General features: G+C 48.7%; 1 non-coding gene and 1 pseudogene across 1 annotated transcript; both read left to right on the forward strand.

The window, feature by feature from the left end:
- The first annotated feature begins 1,151 nt into the window (after positions 1-1,151).
- On the forward strand, positions 1,152-1,314 carry LOC142474033 (U1 spliceosomal RNA). The gene has a single exon (XR_012790110.1). It is a non-coding gene; the product is annotated as a U1 spliceosomal RNA (small nuclear RNA).
- A 1,498-nt stretch (positions 1,315-2,812) lies between these two features.
- On the forward strand, positions 2,813-2,985 carry LOC142474032 (U1 spliceosomal RNA; annotated as a pseudogene).
- Positions 2,986-7,066: the final 4,081 nt, after the last annotated feature.

Consider the following 7,066-nt stretch of genomic DNA (forward strand, 5'->3'; position numbering starts at 1 on the left):
TTGGGTGGTTGGTTGAAAAGCATTTAAAAATAATGTGGAAGAATGTAAATCACAAGGGGCTGACAAACACTCAGAAGGACGTGACTTGGATGGCAGTGCACAGCTGCCTGCCCGTAAGGGAATTCCAGAGGAAAAGACATCTAGCAGAGTCAGAAATATGCCCTAGAGAAGGGTGTGGAGGAGTAGAGGATGTGGTCCATCCGTTCTGGAATTGTAGCTTTGTCAGAAGGGTATGGAAGTGTCAGGGGAAGCTGATAAAAGAGCTGATAGGGATCAGGACCCTAGAATTCAATATGATGATGTATGGGTTGTGTGAGGTGGAGGGGGAGAGGAGGAGCGTGTTGTGGAAGATAATAAACTGTATACAAGAAGTGGTGTGGGATGTAAGGAATGTGTTAATATATAATAGAGAAGAGATTGGAGTGAATGTGTCTGTGAGAGTTGTTCTGAGCAAAATGTATACATATTATCTGTTGGATGTGAAGCGGTTGGGGGAAAATGAAGGAAGAGAATTATGGAAACCAAAGTGTGGAATAAAATGGTTAAAAATGTATAAAAGGGTGGGGAGAGGAGAGATTATCTGGGTTTTCCTTATAGGGATAGGAAAATGTATTATTGTTTGTGCAAAATGTATAGAAAAATATAGAGGGAAAAAAAGAGGTAAAAATGTTGATGTGTTAATAGATTGAGAAATTGAGGGGTGTTTGGGGGAGAGAAAGGGAGTGTGGTGAGAGTGTAGGGGGGGGGGGCATATGCTCTTACCAAAGGGAGAGAGAAAGAAAGCTTCCCGGAAAGGGGGGAAAGTAATTGTGAGGAGCAATAATGTGCTACGAGGGTCCGTTTGGTGGAGTATCGGAGAGAAGAGGCCGGTGCTCCCCTCCGGTGGGAGACCGTCGGAGGAAGAGCATATGGGGAGTGTGCGAGCTGGAAAGAAAGAGAATGTGTTGGATGAGGGAAAACAGGACAGGTGTTTGTCCCTGCATAGGGTGCTAGTTAATGAGGGGAAAGAGTTTTTATTTATTATAAAATGTATTTGAATGTTGAAATATGAAATGTATTAACAAAATGTATGGGTTGTTGTAATGAAAGGGGGGTTTGTTATTTTCCGAAAAGTAACTCTGTAAATAAATATGTATGAATAAAAACATTTAATAGAAAAAAAGAAAAAGAAAGCCACGATCCTGCAGGTGGCTCTCCCAGAGCGAGGCTTGCTCATTGCACTTGGAGCTAGCTGACCTCTGCGATTTCCCCACATGCGGGAAACTCGACTGCACAATTTCTGGTAGTGGGGGACTGCGTGCGCGCTCTCCCCTGTTTTTGGACTGTTAGAAAAAACAGAAACAAAAATCAACAACAACAACAACAACCACCACCACCCACAGCACAGGTGTTTGTTCAGACAAGCTGCTATTGCCACTGCTTGGGCTTTGGGCCTGGTCAATAACTGTGGCATAAAAGGAGCACCCACCCACCCACCAACTAGCCAGGTAGCAACATCTCAAACAGGGAGAAATTACAATTAGGCACCTGCGCAGACATTTAGGAATAAATTCAGGTGGATTGGGAAATACAGAAACACATATAATTCATGAAAAAAACATTCTAAACAAAAAGGGCCAAGAACTGTAGAATATGAGTCACTGCAGCAGCAGCAGCAGCAGCAGCAGTAAAAATGTATCCCTCTCTTTCCAATGTCCACCTCTCTGGCTGATTGTTTTCTTTTCTTTTTTTGGTTTGAGATACGAATCTCTCTATTATTATACTGAGATAAGTGCAATACACAATGTATAGGTGATTTCAAAGTCACAATTGTATGTTTGATGCCTTTTGAAATATTGTATAAAGCAGCACATTTACAAACAAATCTGGATTCATTTTTTTGTTTAAATGGCCGTTCCTTGCAGGATATGGGGTTTTTATTTCACCCCCTCCCCACCCTAGTTCTACATGGTATGTCTGGGTCTCTGTAGCCAGACCACCCCATGTGATGATATCACAAAGGGAGTATACAGTACGTTCTAGAGTTTCTAGGCTCCAAAGTAACAAAGAGCAGCATTTAAAACCAACAGATTGCAAACTATCTGCTGAGCGGTGCAAAAAACAATATCTATCTATCTATCTATCTATCTATCTATCTATCTATCTATCTATCTCTATCCAGGGAGCAGCAGACAGTGTTAGCTTGCTTCTATATTTATGCAAATGCCATGTAAGCAGCCATGCTGGTAAGGGGCAAAGTGTCAAGTTTGCCAGCAGGACTGGGCATCTCTCCCTTTTTATGCAGCAGCAGCAGCAGCAGCAGCAGCAGCAGCAGCAGCAGCAGCAGCAGAGAGAGTGCCAGCAGGTAGGGAAGATGAAGGAAGCCACCCCAGAAATATGGTGTCCCCCTGTCCGTCTCTCCGCCAGCTGAAATGACAGAGCTGAGCGGTGTTCAAAGTGATTGCTTCTTCCTTTTAAAACCAAGAAGAAGTACCTTGCGGCGAAGCTTGGCTTCTCTGGGTGCTTGTCGGATGGGCGGGGGAGGGGCTTTGCTTCTAGGGAGGGGATGTCTTCGATCTATGTTGTTTGACAAATATTCGCTGCTGCAGCTGCACAATTGTTTGCATGGAATGGCCTAAGCTGATCCTTGCTGCAGGTTCTGGCTCAGATACTAGGCCTCAGCTACTGTGGTGCTTGCCGCTGCTGGCTGCTGCCGCTGCTGGATGCTGCTGCTGCTGCTGCTGCCGCTGCACCAATGACCAGGCTGCTCTCTCCACAAGGGTGACACTTGTCCTGGGACAGGGCTAGTTGCCCCCCAGCGCCATTCCAACTCATACTTACCTGGCAGGAGAGTACATTATGCAGCCACGATCCTGCAGGTGGCTCTCCCAGGGCGAGGCTTGCTCATTGCACTAGGAGCTAGCTGACCTCTGCGATTTCCCCACATGCGGGAAACTCGACTGCACAATTTCTGGTAGTGGGGGACTGCGTGCGCGCTCTCCCCTGTTTTTGGACTGTTAGAAAAAACAGAAACAAAAATCAACAACAACAACAACCACCACCCACAGCACAGGTGTTTGTTCAGACAAGCTGCTATTGCCACTGCTTGGGCTTTGGGCCCGGTCAATAACTGTGGCATAAAAGGAGCACCCACCCACCAACTAGCCAGGTAGCAACATCTCAAACAGGGAGAAATTACAATTAGGCACCTGCGCAGACATTTAGGAATAAATTCAGGTGGATTGGGAAATACGAAAACACATATAATTCATGAAAAAAACATTCTAAACAAAAAGGGCCAAGAACTGTATAATATGAGTCGCTGCAGCAGCAGCAGCAGCAGCAGCAGTAAAAATGTATCTGCTGAGCGGTGCAAAAAACAATATCTATCTATCTATCTATCTATCTATCTATCTATCTATCTATCTCTATCTCTATCCAGGGAGCAGCAGACAGTGTCAGCTTGCTTCTATGTGTAGCCCTCTTTCCCCCCCCTAAGTGAGATTGGGGTGGGTAGGTGTATCTGACTACTTCTCAGTGTGGTGCGGTACCTGTTTGGCAACCAGGAGAGCTGAGCTTCCGCCACGGGGAACATGGGGTATGTACTTACACTCGGTGCAGCGCCTCCACTGATGAGGGATCCCAATGGGGTGGGAGTGTGCCCTCACCAGAACAACCATACAGTAAATACACACCGTGTGAATAAACAGTATTTACTGAGCATGACTTGTAACTTCAATAACACTCTCTTTGCATAACATCAAACAATATATGAATAACAGTGCATCACTCTGAATGCATACCATCCCCGCACCCACATGTCCATCATCACATTCCCCTCAGTCTCTTGAGTGTCCACAACAGTAAAGAAAGTGTGTGTGAGGGATAGCGCTTCCCTGTGTTGGGGCCCGGTGGTGCACTTAATGTAAACTACCTCCCTGACCAGTCCTGGTCAGGAAAATCCTTGGACTCAGCAACACCGCACAGTGATCCCACGGCGTGCTGCGCTGCTCTCTGCAGGAATGGATGCACACGCTGACTCCACAGGGAAAAGAATCTCCAGCCGGAATGAACCTTGAACACAGTCTCTGATACACGTTGTACTGACAGTCAGGTACTGTCAGACAGAAATCCTCTTGCTCTCTAAATATGGTGAAGGAGTCCCTGTCCTAAGGCCGACCCTATACCATAAAGCTTCCTCTGGTGTCATAGGGGACTAACTGGGCCCTGGGGTATGCCTCTACCCTAGTCCCTGCACGCAGAAGAACTCTCCCTGTAGCTTCTGTCTGATCCCAGACTCTGGCAGCTCACCACATGCAACTGCCACTGGTGATATAACACACACTGAACGACTAGAAAGCAACCCCCCTTCTTCCTATGAGGGGCCTCTCACTGACACAGCCAAATAACTGCTGTGGCTGCACTACAAAGCCACTCTGTATATTCTAGTCAGAGCACACACCACGGCAGCTGTGCCACTGACTAGACTTACACACACCTAAGGGCAGGGTCCCTATCTAAGGGGCTTTCCCTAAGAACTTACCCACTAACATAGTGGGGAGTGGGACCTACCTGGGACCTGGGGGTAACCTGGCCTAGTGTAAGAGTCTTGCTCCTTACACACTTCCTCCCCCTTCCTGCTCCCAGCTCCAACTGACAACGTGGTCCCCACAACATTGTATCCTTCCTCCACAGGAGAAGCTGCAAAACCCTATTTGCTGGCTGGCTGCACGTGATGTGGGTGAAAGGGCAATCCCCAGAAGCTGCTGGGAATTGTAGTCCACTCAGGACCTCTGTAGCATTGGGACCGCGTGTGCTATCTTTACTGCGCATGTGCGATCCTGTAATGGCTACCGCAGTGGTAAGGGAGCTAGGGGGAAGCCTGCTACACTCTCCCCCTGGTGAAAAATCCAACGTCCCCGCTTGAGGAACGACGTCACTCAGCATACGTGTATACAATAAAAATGCAGGGCATGATATGTACAACTTATCACACTTGACTCTAAACAATAGGGTACAGTTCAGTTCACATAAGATAACCGAGTCCAGCTGAGTGTTAGCTGCTTGCTGAGACCAATTGTGGGGTGCCCCTAACTGATAATGTGGGGGTACCTCACTTTGACTTTTGTGAGCCTCCGCCTGGGTAATCTCTTGGAAATTATGCTCTGGGGTAACAGTCATTGGTTCCGAACTACTTCCTCCCCCTGGTGGAAGGAATAGCACAGTGTCTCTTGGCCAGACCTTTACCTGGCCATCTGTGGCATGGATGCGGTAAGCCAGGAGGTCTTGACCTTTTCCTCGGTCCACCACATGGCGAATGAAACGCTCCATGTCGCGCTTAGCGGAGGCAAATTTCACTGGATCACTAACAACACAGTCCTTGTCCCTAAGTACCTGGGAGGCTTCCACTGGGAAGCGAGCAATTAGCAATGTCTCTGTACTCAAAGTCTCTGTTACATCCTGCAGGGGGTAAAGGGTTGATACCTTACCACTGCGGTGATTCATGGTGGCCAACAGGTCCTCAGGGATGCTGTCAGTTCCCACCTCAACTGTCTTGGGACCTGTCCCCGGCACTTCTGGGGCAGTCCACTCACTGTCTTTAAACTCTGGAGCGTTGGATCCCAGTCCTGGGACCATTTGGGTTGGAGCGCACGGGCTCACACTCAGTTCAGTCACAGTAATACTTATAGCAGCACTGGACATCATGATGGGGCTGTCTTTCCTCTTCACCTGGACGATAGGCGGTGGGTACTGGTCCACTCGCACCACTGGACAGCGGTCTTCTAAGGGGGACACCTCCGTCAGGACACGATGCCGAGTGGAGCCAATCGTCCTGGTGGCCAGACTTAAGGAGCTACCGTGCTCCGCGGTCACCTGGAAGCTCACACCCGACACACCTGGGGCAGTCAACTCACCCATGTCGTCGTTAGGTACTGATCCCAAGCCTAGGACCGATGGTACCATCGTAGTAGGCCGGACTGGCAGTGGTAGGGCACACGGCCCCACAGCAGGCGAGGCAAATGGCTCTTTGTCCTCAGCTTCACTTGTCATCTGTGGTTCCGGCATTTGAACCGAATCTGGAACCGCGGTTAGGGCGCATGGGCCCTCAGTAGTTGAGGTAGGTTGGTTAGCCGCATCTTCCTCTGCGGGTTCCGTAGCACAAAGCAGCACTGGTTTTAGGAACTGTGCCTCGCAGCAGGCACACTTGGGTCCCCAGCTCAATTCGCCATCTGGAAAATCACACTTGAGGCATAGGCACCTGACGTACCTTTTACCTTCCACTTTCACAACCTGAACCCCTCGTGGTCGCTGATAGGGATCAAAGTTCATACCACCAGAGAGATTAAGGTCTTTCTGTAAGCACGGGCACAAAAGAAATGTCACATACAGTCCCTCTGCTGGCCAAACACCATACAACTGCGGATGTGGTTCGCTGCATCCTGTACTGTCCTTAGTGGAGACAGCAGTTACTGATTGAGACTCACTGTGCTGGCTCCCCCTGGTGGACTCCAGAGGAGGAGCACCTTCTTTCAAGGAGTGGTTCTGACTCTGCGCTGAGCCACTCACAGCGCAGGGGCGGGGCTCTGTTTTTCACGCCAGAACCGGACAATATTCTGCAACAATTTCTTGTACAGTCCTGGTGCTCGCCTGACTTGGAGGGATCCGCCATCTTAGGTGTGACTCACTGCTTGAGGGAGCCTCCATTTTAATCACAGTCTCATCAATTACACTATGACTCTCTGCATAGATAGGGGGGTAGCCTTCTGGTTTTCCTGGCATTTCAGGGTAGATAACAGGACACCATACTTTAGTGAGGGTTCCATGGAGCAATATTTTGGATGGGCCTCCTTCTCTTATTAAATCTTGTTCGGCCCTCACCAACAGTTAGCACCACACTCCGTCTGCATCTACGCAGCAGCCTAAGACTTTTGCACCCCATAAGCCTGGGTACTGACCCAATATTAAGCAAATATCACAGGAGGGAGTGTCAGCAGGAACTCGTCCTATAGCAAGGGTTTGCGAGGGCGGGACTTGCCCCTTTAATGCCCATTCGTACACTTCTTGGCAGTATGGCAATGATAATGAG

This window comes from Ascaphus truei (assembly GCF_040206685.1).
Source record: "Ascaphus truei isolate aAscTru1 chromosome 13 unlocalized genomic scaffold, aAscTru1.hap1 SUPER_13_unloc_3, whole genome shotgun sequence".
Lineage (NCBI taxonomy): Eukaryota > Metazoa > Chordata > Amphibia > Anura > Ascaphidae > Ascaphus > Ascaphus truei.